At 40.4% G+C, this 25,195-nt stretch overlaps 1 protein-coding gene across 13 annotated transcripts in view; it reads left to right on the top strand.

The window, feature by feature from the left end:
• Positions 1–5,939: 5,939 nt before the first annotated feature.
• epb41a (erythrocyte membrane protein band 4.1a) overlaps positions 5,940–25,195 on the top strand; it is a 68,151-nt gene continuing 48,895 nt past the window's right edge. For 5 of the 13 annotated variants that reach the window (XM_034601141.1, XM_034601143.1, XM_034601146.1 and 2 more), the window contains exon 1: positions 21,711–21,883. The gene's annotated coding sequence lies outside the window, so the exon portion shown is untranslated. Of the gene's footprint in view, positions 6,277–21,707; positions 21,884–25,195 lie in introns of those variants that run through there. The other 8 variants (XM_034601147.1, XM_034601151.1, XM_034601153.1 and 5 more) reach the window with 5 other exon arrangements.

Consider the following 25,195-nt stretch of genomic DNA (forward strand, 5'->3'; position numbering starts at 1 on the left):
CTCACTTTTTCAAAGGGCTGTTTGAGGGTTAAAACTTGGTTTTAGGGTTAGGGTTAGAATTAGGTTGAGGTTAGGGTTAGGGTAAGGGTAAGGGTAAGGGTAAGGGTTAGGCATTTAGCTTGGGGGGCTAGGGAACGTATTATGCCAATGATGTCTGATCGACTCTGTTCCTCTTCACAACAATCACATTTATTTGATTATTAATCGATGATGTCGGATCATGAGTCAGGGTCTGAGTTCGTTTAGAGTGTTCACATATGCGCAAACAATGCTGTCTCATCACTCTAAGTTTGTTTGGAGGGCTGAAATATGTGAACACAACCACAGATGAGTTGAAATGTTGATACCTTTAGTCGGAGGAGGTGCACACACACAGACCTCTCTAAAGTGGCTCTTTCTGTGGACAGGGGCTGTGCTAAGTTTAATCAGTAATGGCACAGCAGTGGTGACCTCATTAATTATTTAAAACTCTAGACACAGCGGCAGAATCTAACAGTAAGTAATGTTCTGTGTTTTCCTCAGCATCAGACAGAAAACCTTTTACTCACAGACTGCATGCCTAAATCAACTGCAGTATCTCAGTAATGAGCTCCACTAACTCTGTCAGGACAATTTGAATAAAAGCTGAACATCCATTCTTGTCATGACAAATGGTTTTTGAGAATTTCCTGTATTATTATTATCTCAAATCATGTTATCATATAATACAGTGAATTCAGGTCATCTGGGACAGATGTGATGCATTGAAGTGCATCGAGAAGTGAATCATGATCAGGTGAATTGTGAACAACAAACTTACCCCAAGGTGGGGGTAAAATGATCATAGTGATGGGGTCAATTGAGCCATCTATGGGTAAATAGTGCCACTATTAACACAAAATCCATGCCATCAATTTAACAAAGGCAAAAAAACCTATACTTAAAGTAAAACCATATATTTGTTGTTATAAAGCATGTTACTTCAACTTTTTAGGGATTCAACTGTGATATTTGTGTGTTAGCTACAGAAGGATGACTGACCATTGGCTCGTTTTACCCCACAACCACCATTTTGACAAAACTGTTTCACACAGTAGCTCAGATCAACAGTAATGCTAAGTTTACTATCTTGTTTTGTAGCTTACAATGATTTAAATGAACATGTAATCATGTCAAAAACATATAAATTTAGTAACATGATGAATTCACTTTGCATGACAAAAAACAGTTTTTTTGTTCTGGTTTGCTTACCACTCTCTCCATGTTCTTGAGTCAAAGTTGGAATGAGTAATGTCGACTACACTTTCTTAATTGTGGTCACATGATTACTTTTTTATGGTAACATAGATACAGGGGGTGGCTCGACTTACCCCCCCTCCCTATATTATAGTCATAGACAGGTGAATTGTAATTAAATCGTGAGGCTAGTGAAGATTCACACCTCTAGTAGGAATGTTATAATCCTTATGTCTAAACAGGCTTTTTATATCCCTGTGGGCTAATTGAACCAAATACTGAACGAACGAAGACAATTTTGGCAACAGCCATCTTGTTCCAAGAAAGAACTCCCATGATCCAAAGTAGTAAATATCTGTGTAACTGTGAACTAGGTATTTTGTGAACAGAGAGAGGACTGAGGCCCCTTCAGAGCAAAAGTGGACCAGACAAAGAACTGAGTCCTCCTCCAAATTAACTGTCAATGTGAACGCAAAAAGAACCAAGTTCCTTTTATGTTGGTCCACTTCTTGGTCCATCTTAAGAGGACTGAGTTTGGTTGATTTAAAGAGAACTGTATCGTGCTGGCTGATTGTGATAATAATGGCGGTTCCTGTATCGTGTTGGCATCTGATAGTGGTGGTGGACCACGATTGAAGTGGCAGTTGATGGTGGATCCTAATGGCGGCAGTGGACAATGACTGTGGACTATAGTGGCATCCGATCGTGATGGTGGATCCTGATCGTGGTGGCTGCTGACCATGGACTATGATTACAACAAGACTTGATATACAATATTTCTCCTCAGATACTCGACCATTACTGACAATAATCCATCAATTCATTGACCTTCCATTATGCTACAAAGTGTTTATTTTAATCAATGCTGTAAATACCCTTATCTTTCTGATGTTCTCCTTTACACGTGGCATCTATTGCACTTCTGTCCGTCCTGGGAGAGGGATCCCTCACATGTGGCTCTCTCTGAGGTTTCTACGTTCTTTTTACCCTGTTAAAAGGGTTTTTTAGTAGTTTTTCCTTACTCTTGTTGAGGGTTAAGGGCAGAGGATGTCACACCTTGTTAAAGCCCTATGAGACAAATTGTGATTTGTGAATATGGGCTATACAAATACAATTTGATTGATTGATTTGAAAACACCCTTATTGAAAGTAAATAGTTACTAATTAAGATAGCAATGTACTTTGTCCTAGCTCAGGGCTTATCTCCTCTAAACTATTGTTCAAGTGTGTTATTCGATTGTAATCAAACTATTACATCTCTCTGCACTCTGGTGAGCAATGGTTTAAGTTGACTCAGCTGTCTGATGATTCTACCACTGACATATATGGGGTATGATGTAAACTCAAAGTTTGAATGTTGTGTATTTTTTTGACAGATGCTTGCTTTAGTGTTGTGTTCTGGGGGTGTGCTTTGTACACAATTATTGCAAATAATTTAAAAGGCAACCCTTTACATGTAAACACTGAAAAAGTAAGCATTGTATGTGAAAAGAATAATGTTGTAAATGAATGTAATTGATGATTTTGCTGAGTCATTCAATATAAACATTTTTTTCTTGGGATACCTTAGATTTTCTATGCATGGAATGTGAATCAAAGCACATTAGTTCACACCCTGTCAACGAGTTTGTGTTTGTCAAAAGAATGAACATAAAAAAGAATGAGAGTGCAAAATGTATTTTTTCGTACCTTAAATTATGTTTAAAATAACCGTTTTTAAATACAAATATCTATTTTTGAAATGTCAAATTAAATGACTGATTTTAAGCTATTAAGATCTATGTCAAGAATTATATTTTATTTTGTTCATTTTACACAAAGTATATTTCTTTTTTATATGTAACATACTGATCGTCTGTACATATTAATCAGTCCCACCTAAATTAGAAAGAGAGGTTGTTGAGTTAGGGTTTTTGTATTGGGTTAGCATTTCCATATTCTCAGAATGTTTGTGATGAGACGATGATGGAAAGTGATGACGGTGACTCTTTGGTTTTACTGGAAGAGTGCGTGTGTGTGTTTCCCTGGTGCGAGAAATGAAAGGTTCCAGTGGCGCCACCGTTCAGACTTGAGATCTGTTAGGTGGAGCTGGTGCAGCAGAGGTTACCATGACTGTGTGTGATAAATAGGATGGACGATGATGTATGCCAGTTCTACTGCAGCACTGCTCCCCTCAGCTGCACTGCTGTACAGACCGGCAGGCAGCCAGATCATCTAAAGAATACTGTGTCTGTGTGTGTGTCTGACTGACGCTCAACAGCCATGGTGAGTGAGTTTCTGCGATTAAATCCGCCAGCTGGTCAGTTATGTTTTGACATGTACTGTGTATTGTACGTTATGATTAAATGATTCTCATACAGAGGAGTGTCAACTAAAATAATTCATGATGTGATGCAGAATACTAAAATAACAATCTGAAACTGACTCTAAACACAACACAGTCACACCCATTCACATACATTATCTAGCCCCTCACTGTAACCATTACCATCACAACTAAATATCCAACCCCACACCTAACCTAACCTAAGTTTGCCAGAAAGTGAGGACTGGTCAAAATGTGCTCTCAAAGTGTCCTCACGATGTAAGAGTCTTCTTCTTCTTCAATTTATTGGCAGGTAGCAACCAAAGTCAATAGGTGAATTACCACCATCGACACACACACACACACACACACACACACACACACACACACACACACACACACACACACACACACACACACACACACGTACGCAGTCTATGAGACCTAAATCCAGTACATAGTCATATCATGGTGACATGGTCTCAAAGGGAACACAAAGTGAATCCTGTGAAGACATGTTTTAAATGTATTGTTTAGCTTAAGGTTCGAGAGTGGCTTCACAAAGCATTTAAACTATTTCACATTTTGCACACTTCACTGGGTTGAAGATAACAAATTTCCGTTGACTAATTGCCATATAAAACAAGGGAAAGCTTTGTTTAGAAATCTATTAAAATAAATAGAAACTGAAATCTCTCACTGAAATGATCACGATCATCTCATGGGCTAGAACAAAGGAGCTAGATGTGCTAGAAAATCTGGTTCACAAACTAGAATTTATCAAAGAAATTGGCAATAATTAACATGTGATGTGATGTGATACTTGACCATTAATGACCACACTTGACATCTATTGCACTTCTGTCCGTCCTGGGAGAGGGATCCCTCACATGTGGCTCTCTCTGAGGCTTCTACCTTCTTTTTACCCTGTTAAAAGGGTTTTTTTAGTAGTTTTTCCTTACTCTTGTTGAGGGTTAAGGGCAGAGGATGTCACACCTTGTTAAAGCCCTATGAGACAAATTGTGATTTGTGAATATGGGCTATACAAATAACTTTGATTGATTGATTGATAGTGGGGAATCAGTAGTGAGTGTGAGTGCATGGTTGAAGTGATCATAGTGTGGTACATGTTAGTGTGAACAAAAAATAAATAATACTAAAGAATTGCTGAGTGCAGCATGAGGCGCTCAGGCACTGGTTCACTGGCGTCTCGGTGGGCGGTCTTAGGTAATTGGGAACACTGGCCAGGTGCTCCCAGTTACCTTAATGGCAATTAAGCAAATCAACATAATCCATGTGTTGTTTTTTTACATGATTCCAGGCATATCATGAGTGAAATAATCAGTCAACACAATGGCTGGGTATCTTTATGTTTTATCTGCGGTGAATCAATGACAGGCTTTCATGTGTCACATGACTAAGGAAACAAGCAACTGTAACCCCTAACCCTAACCCTTCTGTTTGGAGCTTCCCAGATTATCACTGATACCACTCAGAGGAGAAGCCAAATGCCAAGCTATGGCTAGTTAATTCAGAGTCAGTGATTGGGATCCAGGTCTATCTGAGATTAGCAACACATTTTAAGCTGTCAGATAGTTGATTTCCATGTGCCTGAATGACTCCTATATTACCACTTCTCATCATGTAGTGCACACTCACAGGTTTGAGTGCAGATGATAAGAATGTAAATTGCAGGTGAGCAGATGAGGAGTGTTTTTTTTTAGCTTATTCAGGAATTGCACAATCGCCTGCCTGCATGTGTATGGAACGCATATCTCCCAAAATGCTCAGCTTATCGACTTCACACTTGGCACGTGTATTGTGAATTCCAGGAGAAGGTTAGGTGCGATTTGGACACGTGTGTGGACAGAGTTGATAAATCAGGTAGGACGAACATGAAGTGTTCTAACTTCACCCTGCACCATAGACTGTATTGAAAAGGCTCAGCACACAAGGTCTAGCACACAAACCATAAAACGTTTGTTGCAGAACTAATGCCATGGAATAACTCTGAAGTCGACTCCAGAGCATTAACACAGGGCAAGCAAACAGGCATTTTTTAGAATGAGCACTGCACCAGCAAACACTAACTGGGGCAAATTATAGAGTTACATCCATATCCATATAACTAGAGGAGATGAGTTTGTAGGATTTAATCCATGTCAGGGGAGGAATCCTTGATGTGTCTGGAATATGATCATATAGTCCACGTGCATCCATCCCTAAGAGAAAATGTACTGTCTTATATATATATATATATATATATATATATATATATATATATATATATATATATATATATATATATATATATATATATATATATATATATATATATATATATGCGTGTGTGTCCTACTTCCTGCCCACTTGCACCTCTGACTTTACTTTCTGCTACTGTGCACAAATGTGACAATAAGCAGCTGCAGAGCTCCCTCTTGCTGACCGCCATAATTCCCCACCACCTGCATCACCACATTTGTCTTACGTTTGTACAGTTGCATTATTTGCAGGCGTTTGGAGGCAGCGTCCATGTTTCCGGTCTAACAGTGGCAGCTTGACGCAGCGTTTCCCGAGCCCCAGGCTGCCTCTCCTCCTCCTCCTCTTCCTCCTCTTCCTCCGCGGTGCCTGGCGGACCGCTGTCTGTCGTAGCGATGAGCTGCAGGTGATTTGATCCCAAATCCAAGCAGCCCAGGCGGATGGAAAGGACCGATACCAGCGGGGGAAGCGGTGCAGAGCCGCTGTCAAGCTCTCAGGTGCTGTAACTGTTGACCAAGCTACATGACGCGGTGCTGTTTCATATTCTGCTGTATCTGACTGTAAATATGCAACTGCTGCAGTAGTTTGAAGGCAGCCCCACCGACTGTCTCTGGGCGGCAGGAGGAATATTCTAGAGCCTTTATGTACTAATTTGGCCTGTTAAAGAGGAGTGACAGTAAAAGTTCCCGTGTAATGGATGTGTTTCAGTTACCTGTCACAGCTGCATGATGTTGCTGACAGGAGAGGATTCGATGCTAAACAACTTCCAAATTCCATTGAGAGATGAGACAAATATCATTTTTGTCTATGGACAAATACCACACAGTTTCAAATCTTCCTGTTTATGTATCATTATCTTGTTCTGGTAAATCCAGCCTACTCTTATTCACAAAGCAAATGTTATGTTAGTCAAGCACAACAGTAAAAAAAAAAACAAATTCCTCAACTTTAAGAAATGCAGCTTTAAGCCTATCGGTGATTTCCTGTTTTTCCAACAACAGATAGGATGATTGTAAAGTGTCATTTCTGTAAGAGGCTCTGTAGATATGAGGTGTCAGCGGAACAGTGGTTCCCAGCATACCATAAATACCTGAACATAACTCCATCCACTGCATGTGTCCATGGCATATCCTGAGTCGAGGATTGTGCTGCTGGTGAAAACGTTAGCACTACAGATATAAGAACAGGAATCCTGTTGATGATACTCAGCAGAAATATTTTTTGTTGGTGATTATGATGAAAGCCCAATTCTGATTATGGCATTTGGATGCTGCCCTTTGTAGGCAGCAGACAGAGCTTCAGCTACTTTACTCCCACAAAGTATAAACTATCAGTAATCCTCCATTCAGGTTGGTACTTTGAAGACCCTTAAAGAAGATAGGACATGCTCCTCCTCCTGAAAAGAGAAGGTGTAGCCTCCCGCAGACCAAGAGAAATGCGGCATTGAACTATTCCTTGATAACTTGTGTCGTAGAATAAAACAGAATACAAAAGTTAAATACTTTAACTTCTATGTCTCCAAAAGAAAGGACATTTGTCTTACTGCCTCTCCAAATACAATAAAACAGGCAACTCCATGAGCATAGTCTGACTAGTAAGATTCAAGTCTTAATATCTGACAGGACCTGACACGTCCACTAGTTAGTTTTAGTACAGTGAGGGCCTGCTCAGTGACCATCTGGGAAGGCCCATTCTGGTCATTTTTGGTCAAACGATGCAGCCGATTAAAAAACCCATATGCTGACCCAGACCAACAATATGTCACCTGTGTCTCAATACTTTCTGTTCTGACTTCACAACCCCTGAACTCATTTGTTCCTACTGGAAATGTGAATCTTTTGAAAGCAAATATATAGTTAACATTTTTAATCAAGGTACACAACTGAAGATATGTCCCTAGCATCTGCTGGTGGTCACTAACATCAGATAACATCAACTTGCGATAGGCATTAATTAGTGTGGTAGAACATACCAGGGATATTACCCATCTTATCCTATGTTCTAAGATGGGAAAGCGTTTTTTAAAAAAAGGCATAGAGGTAATGATGTCTGATCTACTGAGCAGGCCACATAGTACTTTCATAGTACTGCCATACAAGCCAGTAGCCAGTCAGGTTTACCTTTAGCCTCAGCGTACCCTCAAATTCGACCTGTATCAACGATTACAAGGCCAAAACATTTGATGACGCTCAGGTTCACAACTGAAGTTATGTCTGCTGGTGGCCACTAACACCTGCTTACATCTACTGGTAGTTTGCAACCTAAATTGTGCAGTAGACCTTCAAATGTACAAGGGATATTCAATATCTTATCCTATAATCTAAAAAACTGTATAATTCTGAAACAGCTGCCCACTGTCATTTAACGTTTATTAAACAGGAAGTGATGCTTTAATTGTGGCCTCTCTATTTAATCCCCATTTCGTGCTGTAGTGAGTGTAACAGACAACTGGGCTATACATTGTCTTCATGGTAAATTAAATAACATGTCACCCAGTGCAATTTTGTGGCTCATTTTGTATCTTGTTTCTGAACAACAATGGAGTTATGGCACTGAGAAATAAGACACAGCAGCGTCAAACAGTATTCAACCCCAAAAACCAGGTCATGACGTTCAAGGAACTCTCTGTGGACCTCTGTGATGAAATTAGGTATAAAACCATTTCTAAAGCTTGGAGTGTTTCTAGGAGCTCAGTGGCCTTAATAATTGTGAAATGGCAGAAATATGGAACCAGCATAACTCAGCTTAGAGTTTTCCATCTGTCAAAACCCAAACGTCACTGTGACGGTTATAGAAGTCCTCTGCAGAGATAAGAGAACCTGCTGGAAAGAAAACCATCTCAGCACCTTCCATCAATCAGGCCGTTATGGTAGAGTGGCTAGACAGAAGCCAGTAAAAGCCTGCTCTAAGTTTGCCAAAAGGCATTTAAAGAGAGCATGAGGAAAAAGATTCGCTTGACGGATGACACAAAATTTAAACTACAAACACTATGTCTGGTGAACACCTGACACTGTTCATCACCTAGCTAATACCATCAGCACAGGGAAGTACAGTGGTGGCTGCATCATGGCATCTGGGAACTGGTCAGATCTAAGTGAAGGATGAATGCAGATAGATACAGAGAGGGGGTGCTTGAGGAAAACCTGCTCCAGAGCAACACGACTTGAGACTGAGGCGACAGTTACCAGTCAGCATGACAATGACCTGAAGCATAAAACCAAGACAATGCTGACAAGTCTGACAAGTCGCTTTCCCTCCTTGAGTATCTCAACCAAAGTCCGGACAGAATATTTTCTAGAGCTACTGTATGTCAGCCTCTCTCCACTCTTTATTTATGCATTTGGTTAAGGATCAAACCTTGACCAGCTTGTGTCTCTGACTGAAACACACTTGTATATAAACGCTGATATTTGCTTCTGGGACAGTTGTATTTAATGATGCTTTTTTTGGTTTCTGATTTTGTTCACACATATGCACTCTGCTGTGTATGTACAAGAAAGAGAACCAGATGAAAAAGAGAAAGTAGAGAGGTTCACAGGGAGACAGATGTACATTTTCTACCACTGATATGCAGTATTCAGGAAATACAGATACAATATTGTGTGGGTTAGCACAGTAGTTTAACAGACAGCAATGAAACAGAAAAAGTATTTTTCTGTATTTTCTGTTTTAGTTATTTACATGTTGTGTTTCAATTTTACCAGTCAAAATAATATTAGCATTTACATTGGCTAATACATAACAATAAATTATATTAATTCTGATGATGGAAACCTAAGAAGTTATACACAGTGCATTGTTTGTCCATCAGGATGCACTGCGACTCCACTGACGGCAACACACTGAATGCATCACAGCTCAGTTGACTGCTGCAGAGCAGAAGGGAGTCACTGACTGTGGAGCTGCAGCTTGACAGTTCATTTTTGCTGAGTGGTGCATACTGTAGCTTTAAGACCAGCTAGAATTTATGTTTATTTGTCAAACAGTCAGTGAGACAGAGCGAGTAGATAATCAACAGCCTTATCATTCTATACAATACAGAGCTGAGAGCTGCTATAAAGCTAAATCTTGCAGTTTATTGTTGCTAAATTAGCCCCAATGCTAGATAAAGATATGGTTTGTCAATAGAAGACAATGTATGGGCTGTTATTGTGTAACAGTAAATTCATTCAATACTTCAAGTGAAGTAAACTTGAAAAACAGATCTGCCTGTTACACTTATACTTGTCTTTTACTAGTGTAGACATACAAGTGAGCAACCTGCGTGCTGCAGAACAGACCAAATACTTGGATACTCTTGGATGGTTTACTCTGAACCCATTGTCTGGCTGTAAGTTCACTGTATACAAGAGGTTGCATGACTTCAGTTGACAATTATTTGAGGAAAGTTTGATATTGACTAATTGCTGATGATGCCTTGAAGGAGGAGGGAATACTTTACAGCAATTTGCAAAAGGTAATGCTTATACTGTCAACAGACACCGCGTACACATCATTTACATAGAAATTAAAAACAAATAGCAAACAACAACCAGCTGCATCTCAGCTGCAACAAAGTATTTTATATTTTGTATATAACAATAACCTGTATGCTACAATTATCATTTAAGTGGCATCATTTCAGCTGGAAACATGCAGCTAAACTGGATGAGTTACAACTTTCACAAGACCACATTCTGAAACGTTCACAGTGTTACACAGGCAGATAATGTAGTGAGTAGTGAGGGAATCATTTCTGTCATCACAAGCTATGTTTGAAGCTACCAAGGTGCAGATTTGTTTGAGCAAGTTGTTAAGTCTAAAACCACCCCCATCATCACCATCACCATCATCATCATCATCATCATCATCATCATCATCATCATCATCATCATCATCATCATCAGAATCATTGTCATCATCGCTATCGTCTGACATAAGACGTTTCACCAAAGAAGCAGTTCCAGTCATTACAGGCTTGATAGGAAAGAAAGTTCCCCACTCCTGCACTAGAGGTCAGAAAACCAGGTCTGTCTTAGTAAGTTGTTGTAAACCCAACCACAAAAATTGTAAATATGAATCTTATCAGCATGTCATTTCAGATACTTTGCTAACCTCCTGTTTTGTTTGTTCCTGCTTGAACTGTCACGCTCCTGGGCCTGCGGCTGCTGATGTCCTCTTCACGTTGACCTGTGACATAATGGTGAGTGAGAATACATGACCTTCTAGGTAGAGACAGAGAGAACTGGGTAAAATTCACTTTATATTACTATGCTTTGCCTCAGACGATTGAGTAACAAGTGTGTTCATGTGACCTACTCCACTTTAATCCTATAAGAGCTGATTCTGACTCAGCTGCCACAGAGTGGAGGTGACCACAGATGACCTCCTGTGTGTTTACTGCTGAGGTGTACTCTGGGAAGCAGATGTGATGCTGTTATTCAAGTGCGAATGGAAACGTTCTAGAGGTGTGGGAGTGCTAAATTTTGCTTTCACACTTGTGTATAGTCTATACACCTCTCACAAACACAGCATACTCTTCCTTCTATGTTCATTTGCCTAAAAACAAAGTTGATCCAGGTGGAGATAATTTAAGAGGAGACATTACAAAGAGTATTGTGTGATTCCAAAGGCAGCAGCTGTATGACACTGTAGTACACAGAAAGGCAACATGTTTGTATATATGCAGTGTAGTGCACTATGTGATAATGTTCTTCATGTTTGTGGTGATTTATTGGTTTGCGTTGGAGAGCAGTGTCTCTGTATGACTGAGGTTCACACAGAACATATTTCACTGAGAGAGGAGCAGTTACTATCTGAGTGTTGAAGGTTTGAAAGCCCTTCTCAGACATGTGCTCTGTTACATCATAACCACATTACCAAAGACGCCATGTTGTACTAGACACTTCTACATCACTGGCAGTATTTTCAGCTGCTTAATTTTTTTACATTTTAGAAAGTTATACCTTAAGTGGACCTCAGGGACGGGTGTAGTGATGTGTTGGCCCAGGCATGGGGCCATGCTTTTCTCACCCTTTCAATAATTACCTCCACCAAGCAGGTTATACTTTCAACCTGTTTGTTTGTTTGGTGTTCCTCTGAAAGTAGACCAAACAGAAATGGGTAGTGATTAAAAACAGTTACTCAAGCACAAGCACTCCATATATATCGTTAAAGTGTAAACATGTATAATCTACCTACTAGTTCCATAAACATCTGTCTGTATGTGGAGTGCATATTTCCAGAACTGTTCATTTCATCTGCTTCACACTTGGTATGAGTTTGGTTCGATTTGGACATGTAGTATTTTGAATAAAAACTGAATTAAAAGGCGGCCAGCACTCTGTAGCAGTCAGTGGGGGCGTCCTCTGATAAACGGCAGCAGTGGTCAGTAACTGGGTCAAACCATCGCATCAGCATTTATGGAATTAGTTTCTCTTTAGCAAATTGTCTTTAAAGTGAATGCACAATGTTTGTTTTGTTGCTGCAATGCTTTATACTGAGTTAAATCACAGTAGCCTTTATTTTGAAAATGTGTGAACTTGAGTCACTTGCTTAACAGACCTCTTGAATGCCAAAAAGCTACGTATGAGACAATTACACAAGTTCAGTAAATCATTCAAAATTACATAAAAGTCACACATGTGAACTGAGTATAATTTTATGAAAAACATTGACTATAAAATCTAACTTCCCTCTTCAACACAGAGTGTATATTAAAAGCTCAGGGCACAACATGCAGCACACAATCTATAACTACAAATCACAGGGCAAGCACTCCAAAAATGTACATATATTTCATTTTATCCAAGTTTTTCAGCTGTGACTTATTGAGGGAATAGACAGGTTCTCCTTTAACCAGAAGGCCAGTGGTTCAATTCCAGTCTTCCCCATTCCGCATACTGAAGTGTCCTAGGGCAAGATATACCCCAACTTGTCCTTGACCGCCATGCTGTTCTCATAGAGAAAGTGCTGCACATAGATGCACTGTATGGATATAGGCTTTGTCTTAATGGGTGAAGGGCAAAAACTGTACTGTTCAGCACATTGAGTGGTCATCAAGATAAGAAACGTTCTACATAAATAAAGAACATTTACTATTTGCCATTCCTTTGTTTCTTTATATTTCAGATGTGAATGTTCTTGTTTTTACTCCACTGCATTATTGAACAACTTTACAGATGAATCATTTACATAAAAACATATAATCAGTGAATCACATGTAATGAATTATTCTTCAATAAACAACCCAACTGAAACTGAAGATAAAACTAGTTCCATCTCAACCAGTTACAATCATTTGTAATAATTGTATATGTTAAATGATATAACATAGCTTTGCAGTTGTGAGAGTTTTCATCTTATTCACAGTTTCTCTCCTCCAGTGTCTATATTTAGTGTGGGGACTGAATTTTGTCATTACTCTTCCACAGAGTGCAGCCTCTGTCAGTGTCCACCAGAGTGCAGCAGAGAGCAGGGCAGGAGAAATGAACAAACAGGCGGTCTCTGACTCTGATGGATTATCATTATCAAATGTCTGCATCCTGATCCAGTGGAGAGAGGAGAGCAGAGTATTTACTCACATCCAGACATCAGGCACAGTCATGATGCACATTGTACTGTAGAGGGTGCTTCTCTATCGGGGTTGTACACATTTAGCCTGTTTTTAAACAGCAACATGCAATATTACCTTGCACTTGTTTTTTTGTTTGCACTATTGCCAATGTATTATTTGAGCATACACCTCTCCAGACAATGTAAAAAATACTTCTTATATTCAGGTACACAGTACAGTATTCATGTATTTCAAAGATTGAAAACAATAGGAATTATAACATTAATGTGTATGTTTGATAAGGGGTCCTTATTTGTATATTTCTCTTATTATCATTTATTAAAGAACAGGGCCATGGTACAGTATTTAAGTAGTTTGACTTAAATAAAAAAAAATGAATGTCTCTAAATAAACTTAAAGGTACAGTGTGAGATGTTTTGGGCAGAATAGTCAACTTGTGTTTGTTGTTTTGGACATTGCTCATTTCATCTTTTAATAAACCACTTCTCTGGATTCTTGAACTTGCACAATAATTAAGCACAAACTTGTTTGACTTTTTAACCTCACATTTTTTTCTCAAAAGTTTATGACTTAGTAATCTCAGAGAATATGAGTTTTCTTCTCTGAAAAGAACTCCCCTCCCCTGGCGTTTCCCCTCCACATTGGCTCTAATAGGCTTTTGTAGAAAAAAGATAAAAGAGGCAAAATATGTAAGCTTTTATCCAAAGAATGGAGTTTTAACATCCAGGGGCTCTTTGCTGATGTTTTGCGGGATAGACAGCAGCAGATGGACCTGTTCTATTTTTAGCCCAAATTCAGTCTGATTCAGTCTGATGCAACAACAGAGATGGTAACAGACAGCATAGAGAACATGTTCTTGATTCTGTCTTGATGCTGACCCTTAAGGCTTTTGGGTGGATGATAAACCATAAGATAAAGCACGTAATTTAAGACTGTGTTGGTGGCCATTGTTGTGCTGACACAGAGGTAATTGAGTGGAAGTGGAGGGAGGCATCTAAAGAGTAAATGCTCAGCTGGAGGCCACAAAGCAGATGTCAAGAGAGGGGGGGGGGGGGGGGGAGAGCGGAAGAGTATTGAACACTTCTTTGTTCATATAGGGGAAATTTGATTTACATTCCTCTTCGGGTGAATCCCACCTGAAGCAAAGCAGAGGAGCTGCAATCAGTGGCTGGATCTGCTGTTTGGAGGAGTTTGATAAAAGTGTTGATAACACTGGTCAATTCCAGGTGTTAACATTGGCTCAGACTCTGAGCCTCAGAGCATTGGAGCAGAAGCTGGTAGGGCAGGTGTGTGTTTGGTCAGCATGTTGTTGTTCATACTGCCTGTATCTCCTGGTGTGAGGTCCCATCGTGGGATCTCTTCCTTCTCCTCTGGTGGTTGTTCCTTGCTGAATTGAAGTGTTTGCATTGCAGGCAGTGTTTCCTCAGACCAGAGAGACTCCCATCTATCTCTAAAAGCCTTTATCTCTTGCATTAATGCCCCGATGTTGGCTGCCTCGGTAGCTGCTTTCTGACATGCCCTAAACTCTGGATAATCCCCTGACATTCTCCTGAGCGGCTGTATGTGAAGGAGTTTCTCCAGCCAGCCCCCTAGTAACAATTAGTAACTAGCTAAAAGATAACAACACTGATGAAGATGTCAAGAGACCTTTTGGTGATAAGGGTCCCTTTATTTTTTGAAGCCCAATTTTTCGGAGGCTGAGACATGATGCTCAATTGCTATAGATTCAAAACTGCCAAAACCAGAGAGAGTTGCCTGGAGCTGACAGGGTTATTCTGCATGGTGGGACTGTGTTTGGCTGAGGCTTCAATGTAAGAAAGGTTCATTTAATATCTTGTTTCAGTCCAGCAGCAATCTTACGCTTGTCTCGGTCTGCACCAAACCTCATTTGTATTTGAAGTGTTTTGTCTACAAGCTGGTGGTAATCTTCAGGGGGGACAGGGGACATGTGGGGGTGGTGGCAGTGGTGTTGTATTCTGGTGTTCTCTCTCTGCTCCTCTCTGGGGAGCCTCCGTGCTCCATGCTGTCTCTTCACCTCAACAGACAGTCTGGCTTAGCACCTGCTCCTCACACTGGGGGAAGGGGGCGGCTGCAAGTGAAGGGGGGAAGGGGCTGTCAGGGCAAAGGGTGGCCTTTTGTGAAGTGATGGGGGAAGGAGTGTGTGTATGACTGTGTGAGAAGCTCTGACTGTACAGATTGCTGATGCAGGGAGCATTGAGCTGAACACACCCCAGCCCAAACAAAAGCTCTCAAAGTGGCTTAGATATGCTGATTATAACCATGATGCTGTATAAATGGAGACCAGCACAATCTTTTTTGTATTGTGCACTGGTGTGCTGCTTCATTCTTCATTGGGTCTGATTGTGAATGCTGGAGATAATGTTTTCCATTTTTTTCAAAGATGGAAAGAAAGACGTTTTACTAGACATCTGCTAGCAACTGGACGATAATTTTTATTCCGCTGATATTTTTATTTCCAGGCTTTATTGTTTTATCAAATCTCAGATGAGAAAAATTCTTAAACAATTTTTCAATTATGCCACAAATGCCACAAAATGAATTAATGTTGGAAATTTGAATTTATGTTTTGATTTGTGATAATATGTGTTTCTGCAAACAACATTTTTTTATTTGACTTGTACCATGACAAAAAAGTGCCATATCAATGTTGTTCATGTGTAAAATATTTTTTTTCTCACTTTTAAAGGAATAAAACCACCAAAAAACATTCTTCTGTACTGCATAATAAAAGTTTAGTTCATGATAAAATTATTCACTTTCTCTGAAAGTCTGACCAATGGGGCTGATGAAAGCCTGAGATTACTAAAATTACTAGATTTTTAATTCTAAATAAGTTGAATTAACAAGTTGCAATTTGCTTTGCACACATTTTACCACCAGCACTACTTCACAACAGTACTGTGAGCGTGATGATAGAGAAACGTTCCTCTCTTTGCGTCGGTTTGCAACACATATATTTAATACAACTCTTGACTATGGAGAACTGGGTTCTTACTCAGGGAATTCAAGGAGATTATCAATTCGTGGAGTTGGATATGAACCAAACTTTGAAATTAAGCCTGAAGTCTATGCAAAATATATTTTTTCCATCCTTTTTTGGAACCAAACAACTGGATTACATCACTCACTTGTTGAAGGTTGAATGATTCCAAGAGACAGCATGAGGTTCACTACCTTCTTCAGTGACACCAGGAATCGCTCCAGAGTCCTGTAACTCATACATCTCACAGTTGCATCATCTGTCAACACAATATAATGCTCCACCAGTTTTGTGCAACCTGGGTATTTTCTGAATTAAGTAAAGGTTTCACCTGAGACTGCTTTTTTTTAGAGAGATGGCTCAAATCAAGGTCAGCGGATGTTGGCGAAGGTAAGTAATGGTCATCAGCTTCCTCTTCCTCATCCACACCTCGAATCAGCAACACTTATGCTCCCTTCTCAACTCTTGGAACCCACTCTTTGAGAAGGTTAACATGAAGCACACGGCACACACTTACGGTGGGTCCAAGTTTCCTCTGCACCTCAAAAGGCCCCTGCCACTTTGTCAGCAGCTTGCTTTCAAGAGTTGGCAGCCCATAGTTGCCCAAGCTGAATATTACATCTCAGGCCGCCTGAGGAACCTCAAGCTGCTTAACCTGGCCATGCTGATGGTACAGATCCCCTTTCTTTCCCTTTGTCTAGCTCAGCAAGAAGGTGAACAAGGTTGGATTACTTTGCTGCATTTGAATTATATTTGTAGGAAATTGGAAACCCAAGGGCTTGTCTGGAGCATCTTCAACTGGTGGTTTTAGAACAGTGTGTTTGGATTTATCTTGCCTTCTTTGGCTACATGGCTTCCGATACTTCCTGGATTGAGTCTCAACACCATAGGCATGGTACTGAGGATTGGGGAATTGTCATCTGCATGTTTTGCTTTAGCTCTTTTAATAGCCACACTATAACTTTACAGATGGGAATTGTCTCGAGAGTGCGGATGACATTAGCTGATCCATATTGCCTGTGCACAAGGGTCAGTGCTTTAAGGATTTTCCCATTAATCTGCGCTGTGGTCATTTTAATTGACTGATTACCCATAGGTTTAAAGTCAATCTTCTGACGTGGAACAAAACACATTTGAGTGAGATAAGCTGGATTTTTGGGGGGAACGTGGTTTGGTGTGACCTTCTTGTCCGCACAGATAACAAATTGGTGCTCTACTAGGAGGTTTTGAAGTTGAATAAGCTCGTCGATGTGTCCTAAGCAGTCTTCCAGGCGGCATTGCTCCATGGCTGGCTCTTTTTGCGGGTGGCAACAAACACACGTCAACCAGGGTGGCAGCTTCAGCAACTGATTTAGGACCATGCTCCTTAATCAAAACCTCAAGCTCAGGGCAGAACATTCTAAAGTGTTGTTCTATAATAATGATTTCACCAATTTCTGCAACTGTTTTATCTATAGGCTGGATCCACTTCCCATAAAGCTAATTTAGCCGGACATACAGCTCCTTTGGGCTCTCTCCAGGTGCAATGTTTATGGAGCGGAACCTCTCCCTGTAAGGGTTATTATCCTATTTTTTAACTTCCACCATCATCCATATGCACATAGGCACCTCTGGCTTTACCAGTCAACGGTGGGATAAATTGAAAGTCCCTGTCAGATTTTGGCCACCGACATGCCACTGCAACTCTCTTAATAATCTTTGTCAATTTCTCTAGTTATGGCTCAATCGAGACTGACCTGTTGGACCTGTGGATGGATGTATTATTTCCGAAGGGGAGGCAGCTTGGGCCTGTGGATGGTGGTTATCTGCATCTGGATACTCCAGGGCCTGTGGCACCGGTGAACTGGGCTCTGGGACAGTTTAAGTGCAAGCCTGCACTTCTCACTGCAGAAGCTGAAACTGATGCTGTAGTGCCTTGAAACAACGTGTCGTGTGGCCTCCTCCTCCTCGTGTGGCCTCGGAGCGTTGGCTCTCAAACCTCTTCACCCTCAGGGCCTCTGGTTCAATCAGAAACATTGAACACCTGTTCTTCTGGTCCAATGTGTGGGTCTTTAGTCTCTGCTCGATTTACTCTTGTGCTTCTTCCTCTGCACTACATTGCTCATAAAAAAAAAAAAAACAGAGTGAAAAAAGTAGGAAAAAAAAGTCTGGAACACTTTGTCATGATTTCACCATTTATTGCACAAATGGGAATACCGTTATGCTTGGATTAGCCAAGCAGCATGTGCATGTGCAAACCCCCCCCCCCACTGGGTGTAGCAGGCAAGATACATTTTTTCAAGATGAATGCCATTTACCACAAACATCTCAGTGCTAAATGGCGGAGGCTGGGGGGGGTGGAGGCAAGTTGCCGGCAGCAGGGCGTTAGTGGCAGTGTAGCTGAGCAGGGATCAGTGAGGGGGAGGTAGTATTTAAAGGGTTGTTTTGTTGAGAGAATGGGCTGTGATTGGTGAGTGACTGACGAGCAGCTATAAAGCAGTAGCTGACAGCTTATGACCTATGTTATTTATCTGTTTTGCTGTTGTATATGTGAATGTAATGTAAATTTTAAAAAAGTGCAGAAGGGTTACTGACATTTAAAGTCACTGTGTGGCAGCACGTGCAGCCATCACCTGTTGCCTAGCAGAGATGTTACCGAGACTTTACCACTTGAACACCAAGCACACCATGTAAATGAATTCCCACACTTACGCAACGGGAGAATAGACCCTTTTCCCCGCAGCCATTTAATATGAAATAGTAGGTAGTAAACACCGGTGTTACTAAGCACATTAATTAAGGTTGTGCTCTATTTAGATAGAGCCTTAATTATTCATCATTAACAGTAGCAAATGCTTGAAAACAGTTCTGTGTAAAGGGAGGAACACAACAAAGTTAGTGAAGCACCTGCCGACTCTCAGAATACATTTGAGTAGTGATGGGACACACAATACCAACGTTTTGAAGCTGTGTCAAGATTCTGAAGCGATTTAGTGTACAGAAACAATCATTTTCAATGCACAAGGCTCTTATTTTGAAACTTGAGACGGGAAGGACTTATGTTAAGCTTGCGAGATGTGATTCAGGACGTGGAGGTCACGTTCATCATCACAAGCATGAAAGGCTGAAAAGATGTTAAGTGAGAAGAGAAATGTAAATAGACATGGGGGTCCATATTCACGTTCATCATCACAGCATGCATGATTTGCTGGAAAGACGTTATGTAATTTTGTTATGTAAAAGAGTGTAGCACTTATTTATATTTGTAGATTGAAGTTAAGAACATGTCAAATACATTAACAGTTATAGTTAGGGTTGGATTATTTTCAAATTTGCCATAGCAATATAAAGCTGTTCTTCTTCTGTGTATCGTCAAAAATCCAAATGATACCCAACCCTATACTTAATACATAGACATGAGAGGGACGTCCCTCCTCTCATCTCACATCTGAAAAAAAGTGAAAGGCATTACAATTAGTTTGAGGAAGTCAGTAGTCTACTTCTCTTGATATGTTGTCTGCTGTTTTGTATCTGTAAGCAACAACCTCTCTGTTGCTTATTGTTGTTTCTGTGTCCCATTTAAAGATTGTGTTCTTGTTATTCATTATTTAGAGGTTCTGTGTAATGCCTGATCTGATCACAGAACGTTGATTCGCATGCTCTCATGTGAAAGTAGGACTACTACACTCAATTATAACAAAAGGAAATGGGATTGTATCCACAATCTACAACAAAAAGAGAGATGCCGGGCTGGTTTGATATATTTATGAATTCATTCAACTGAATTTAACTACATGCTCTCCTCTTTTACTGACACACTGTTTGCAATCCATGAGTAGAAATGGAGGCATAGATTTCTATGGCACAGGGATCCTTGGTTACTGATTGTGGAGCTTTGCCATTAACAGCTGCTTCCCCAGCAGTGATTGGAGCAGGCTGCTCCCTCCACTGCTCCTATTGGTAATTCCGCAAATACACTTGCCTTATTACATTCAAAGCTCCACCCTGCTGTACAAAGAAGGGGGAGCCAAAGGGTGTGGGCGAGGGTGTCTAAGCCCTGTGTGCAGTCTTACAGGAAAGATGTTGTTTCTCTGTATCATTTTAGCCTGGCTATTTGGTTCCCTTTGTACTTTTGCCCCATTAGCCAACAAAATATATAACTCATTAGAATGAAATATTATGATTTTTGAAGCAAGTATATAAAAAAAAATTGAGTCAGAGATAGACACAAAGTGGGGGACAGGGAAATGTTTTTCAATGTATACATAATGGGAAATGTTTTTATTTAATTATGACAGTCAATCCACTGTTACATAGGGAAGGATGGTATGGTTACAGGCGGCTGTGGATAAAGCCCTTACTACAAACATGAAGTCATAGTTAAGAGTTCAGTGCTGTAAAATGCAGACAGTGGTAGAAAACAGTGGTATGGTTAAATGAGACCGATGACACTGCTCATCTCTGAACATGACATGCTTACATGTACACTTCTTACTAGACTTATAGCATATAATTTGCAATCTTATTAAATCAATGTTATAGCATAACTGTGATATAGCCACTGCGATACATTCATTATGAATAAAAATGTTATAAACAGGCAGCCAGTGCTCTGTAGCGGTCAGTGGGGGTGGTGTGCCTTGCTACCAATCCTCGGATAAACTACAGCAGCAGTTGGTAACAGGGTCAAACCGTTGGTCAAAATCACTGCCAGATCATTTTTATTTTGAATATTGAATCTTTTATTGTATCATATCGGACACAGACATGTGCCCCTGAGGGTTGCTGTCCTGGCAACAACATTCATTGAATAATTAGGCAATATGTCTTCAATGTAAACGAAAAAAACTTGCTATATACTGAGTGGGATTACAGAGCTTTTATTTTGAAAAGTTGCATCTGAAGTTTGTGTTGAGAGCTCTAAAATAGCACACATACAATGTATGAAATATATTTGCATTTAAGTAATTCATTTAAGTAATGATGTATAAACACATAAATGAACAGAAGTAAAGCAAATTCAGTTTTATTTTAAGAAAAACATTGACTATAAATTCTTCATTGCAGATAAACCAGGTCGGATGTTTTCAGACATCACTCTGCATCATAGACTGTTTATAAAAAGCTCTGCACACAAAAGCTCAGCACGCAAACAATAACAAAGAGACAGTATATTGTAGAACTGCTTGAGGAGGACAAGGGCTCACTGACGACAATGAATAATTCCAAAGTAGCTCCGGAGCATTACCAGAGGACAAGTAAACAGCCCGTTTCAAACAGGCAGGTTGAGAACAGACAGTGGCAGTAGATGCATTCGTTCCAGTCAAATTCGAAGTGTATCTGGAGCCTCCTTCTCGTGGCGCCTCCTCTGGCTGCCTGTCAGACAACACTGAGGGCACAGGCGGCGCGCGCGCTCCGTTTGCTCCTGGTACCCAAACACATTGTCAAACGCCGCCTGATAACGCTCATCAATTACTATATTAACGGATACTGGTGGGGGACAGTGACCGCTGAGCATCTGCCTTCACACACGATCCTTTTTTCATCTGGATGATCTGAGAGGAGCGGGGTGAGTGTCCACATCACATGTGAGCTGCCCACACACACACACACACACGCACGCACACACTGTGTTGACATTTTTCACATTCAGCGCCATTTGCAGACAGGTACACCTACCGCCCCTTTTATTGTCCCCGCTGTCAAACGCACATTTTTACATTTCGTATTATGGAGCAAATGTTGCAGGGAAATGCGGTTTAAAATGTCCACACTGCTCTGATGCGTGAGGATGTTCACAAAGCTGCTGTGGTGATGTGAATGAGAGCAGATGGGCTGACCAGGTCTTTGTAAACAGCGACACTTTCTTTTATAATCTCTGCCACAGAATCGCCACAGTGAAACGGTCACTCGCAGGTATTTCTATTTGTAATCTGTATTTATGATTTCTGTTTATACTGATCATCCCGGGAATCAGGTTCCATGCCATCAGCCACAGTGGGAGCAGGCGTTAGTCTGTGGCATCTGTCTTCTCCTCCAGCAGACTACAGAGTCACCATGGAGACTGTCGGTGGTGTTCCAACAGTGCGTTTAATTGTTCTGTTGAAGAGAGAATCGTCTGCACCGTTCGACCCATTCGAGTCCAGAGGAAATATGTCTGTGTTATTTTGCGTCTCGTAATTTATTCCGCATTATTTTCGGGTCAAATCATACTGATTTACATAATATAAAAACAGGAAGGAAAAGCATAGACAATTGGTAGTGTGATGATAAAATAGAAAGAGCTAAAGAGGTGAAAGGATTAGGAGAAACTAAACAGATAACAGATGCAGTAAAAGACATTAAGATAAAATAATGTTGGATATGAAGAAAATCACCAGACAAGCTCAGTCTGAACACCAGCTTGGGGGCAGCACCAGAGAAAGTCTGGTCCCCTCTTTAAGATGAGAGTGACCTGAGTGACCTGAGGGCAGAACATGGGATCAGTGATATAATGAGTAGCTACACCAATCATAAACCAATAGTGAAAGGATAAGAATCAGTTTTGTAGTTAACTGGGAACCAATTCAGCTGTGATATGTCATTTTTCTTTAGTGGAAAATCCGGCAGTTCAATTTGGAACAGTTGTAATCAAGAGAAGGTGGAACTGGTCGACCCGATGTACAGGGAGCTGCAGATGGATGATTGTTTTATGTAAACACAGCTTCTAAGTATGACTTGTTGCAGATGCTAGATATTTCATTACTGCCATGCCGCTTTACCAAATTAGTCTCTCTAACAACTTCTGGGTACTTACCTGTAAGCTCAAAATTTAAAATGTAAAACTCTACATTATGAATTGTCAGTTATAGTAGACTCTAGTTGAAGAGTTGGATTGAATCTGTGGAAAGTCTCATTGTGCTGTACTAGTGCAGTGGCCATTTACACCTGTGTGTTTGGTATGGGCTGTTTGCCTGGCTCGTGTTGATGTTCTGGAGCAGAATTGTTCCTTGTGATTAGTGAGTCCTCCTTAAACAGTTCTACAATATACTGTCACTTTTTAGTGTTTGTGTGCTAGACGTTGTGTGATGATATTTTACACAGTTTGATGCAGAGTGAGGTCAGACAACTTTGCATTCATCCTACCTGGTTTATCTGCACTGAAGAATTTGCAGTTTGAATTCCACTCAATTTGCTTCATTATTTTCAGTCGAATATGGTGAAATAAAAAGAATACAAAAATACTTAAATGATTTGGCAGGGATTTTGACCTGCAGTTTGTCCCAGTTACGGACTGCTGCTGTAATTTATCCAAGGACGTTGAAGAAGACATTTTCAACTCGGCCCACAGACTATTGGCACGCTATGCCACACCCACTGAATACCCACTGACTACCCCCTCGGCTGTGGCTGAGGGGGTAGAGCGGTAAACCTGAAGGTCGGCAGTTCGATCCCCAGTCTTCCCCATCTGCATGCTGAAGTGTCCTTGGGCAAGTTGCTGAACCCTGAATTGCCCCTCATAGAACAACAAAGTGCTGCTAATAGATGCACTGTATGAATGTGTGTGTGAATGAGTGAATGTAAAACTGTACTGTAAAGAGCTTTGAGTGGTCATCAAGACTAGAAAAGCGCTATATAAATACAAAACCATTTACCATTTACATAGCGCTGTTTATTAAAATATAATAATATTGAATCCAAATTGCACCAAATGTTGCACTGCACTTCCCTGGACCATTGAGAAAACACATGCCAAGTGTGAAGCAAATCATTTTAATGGTCCGTGTGATATTCATTTCACATAGACAGACATTTGTGGAATTAGTATGTAGATAGTAGGTCTATATAATCATATATCAACATGTTGATGTTATAACATTCATATAATGCTGCTGGTGAAGGTAGATCACTTTTACCGGTCATAATCATTTTCATACATTCTTGTGGAGAACCCGATCTGCACGTCTCTGTTTTTTCATGTTTTAGGTATTTCACTTACATCCTTGTCATTATTAACCCCTTAATGTTTTTTTTTTACAATATGAAACACTATCTTCTGTGTGGTCATTTAAGGACAGTACTCTTCCTTTAAGTTGTATTGTCCGGTGGGGATACATTGTAGACTTATATGAACTAGTATATTCAGCTGTATCACCAGTCAGCAGCTGGATGTAACTGTGTCAGTTTGAATTAGAAGACAACACCGATCATCAGTTAGGGGTCTTTTTCCTTATGGTGATGTTGTGTGAAATGTGCGGCATGTCCCCTGAGGTGAGCGTGAAAATGAGCTGATGTAAGGCAGCAGAGGCTGACAGGGCTTTATCCTGTACACATCACTTACTCATGAGTGAGGCACAGTGCTATGGTGCATATGTATAGAGCTGCATGCAGCTGCGGGTGTAAGGCACAAACCTTCATATCTTCGTAATTATGAATGAATTTCATATACATGAGTAAAGATTTATTGTGAACATGTATAAAAAATATAAGCCTCTTTCACTGTAGTGGGCTGAGGTATTGATAGTGGCGCCAAGTCCTCGCCAACAGAGAGCAGGCTGTTGTCATGACCTTTCATGTTATGCTATTTACTGTCAACTCTGTCAATTCAGCACTATTGGCTATATTGTAAACGCCAATTAATATTCAGAGCAATTCCCTCCATAGCAAAATCCGCTATAGCATTTTGTTTTTACCAGACACACGTGAATGTAAGGAATCGTTTGTTTTTTGTAGTTTTCGTCTCCTTGTTCTCATTTTAAAAGACCTCTTGGCTAGTTGTAGCTGAAATGTTCCTCATGCGCCTGCAGAGGCTTTAAACCAATCAAACACCGTTCATGTGCAGAGAGTAGAGAGTAGATGAGTAGATGTCGGCTACTTGGTGTGGCACTTCTTCTTCATGTCT

Source organism: Hippoglossus hippoglossus, chromosome 11 (assembly GCF_009819705.1).
Source record: "Hippoglossus hippoglossus isolate fHipHip1 chromosome 11, fHipHip1.pri, whole genome shotgun sequence".
NCBI lineage: Eukaryota > Metazoa > Chordata > Actinopteri > Pleuronectiformes > Pleuronectidae > Hippoglossus > Hippoglossus hippoglossus.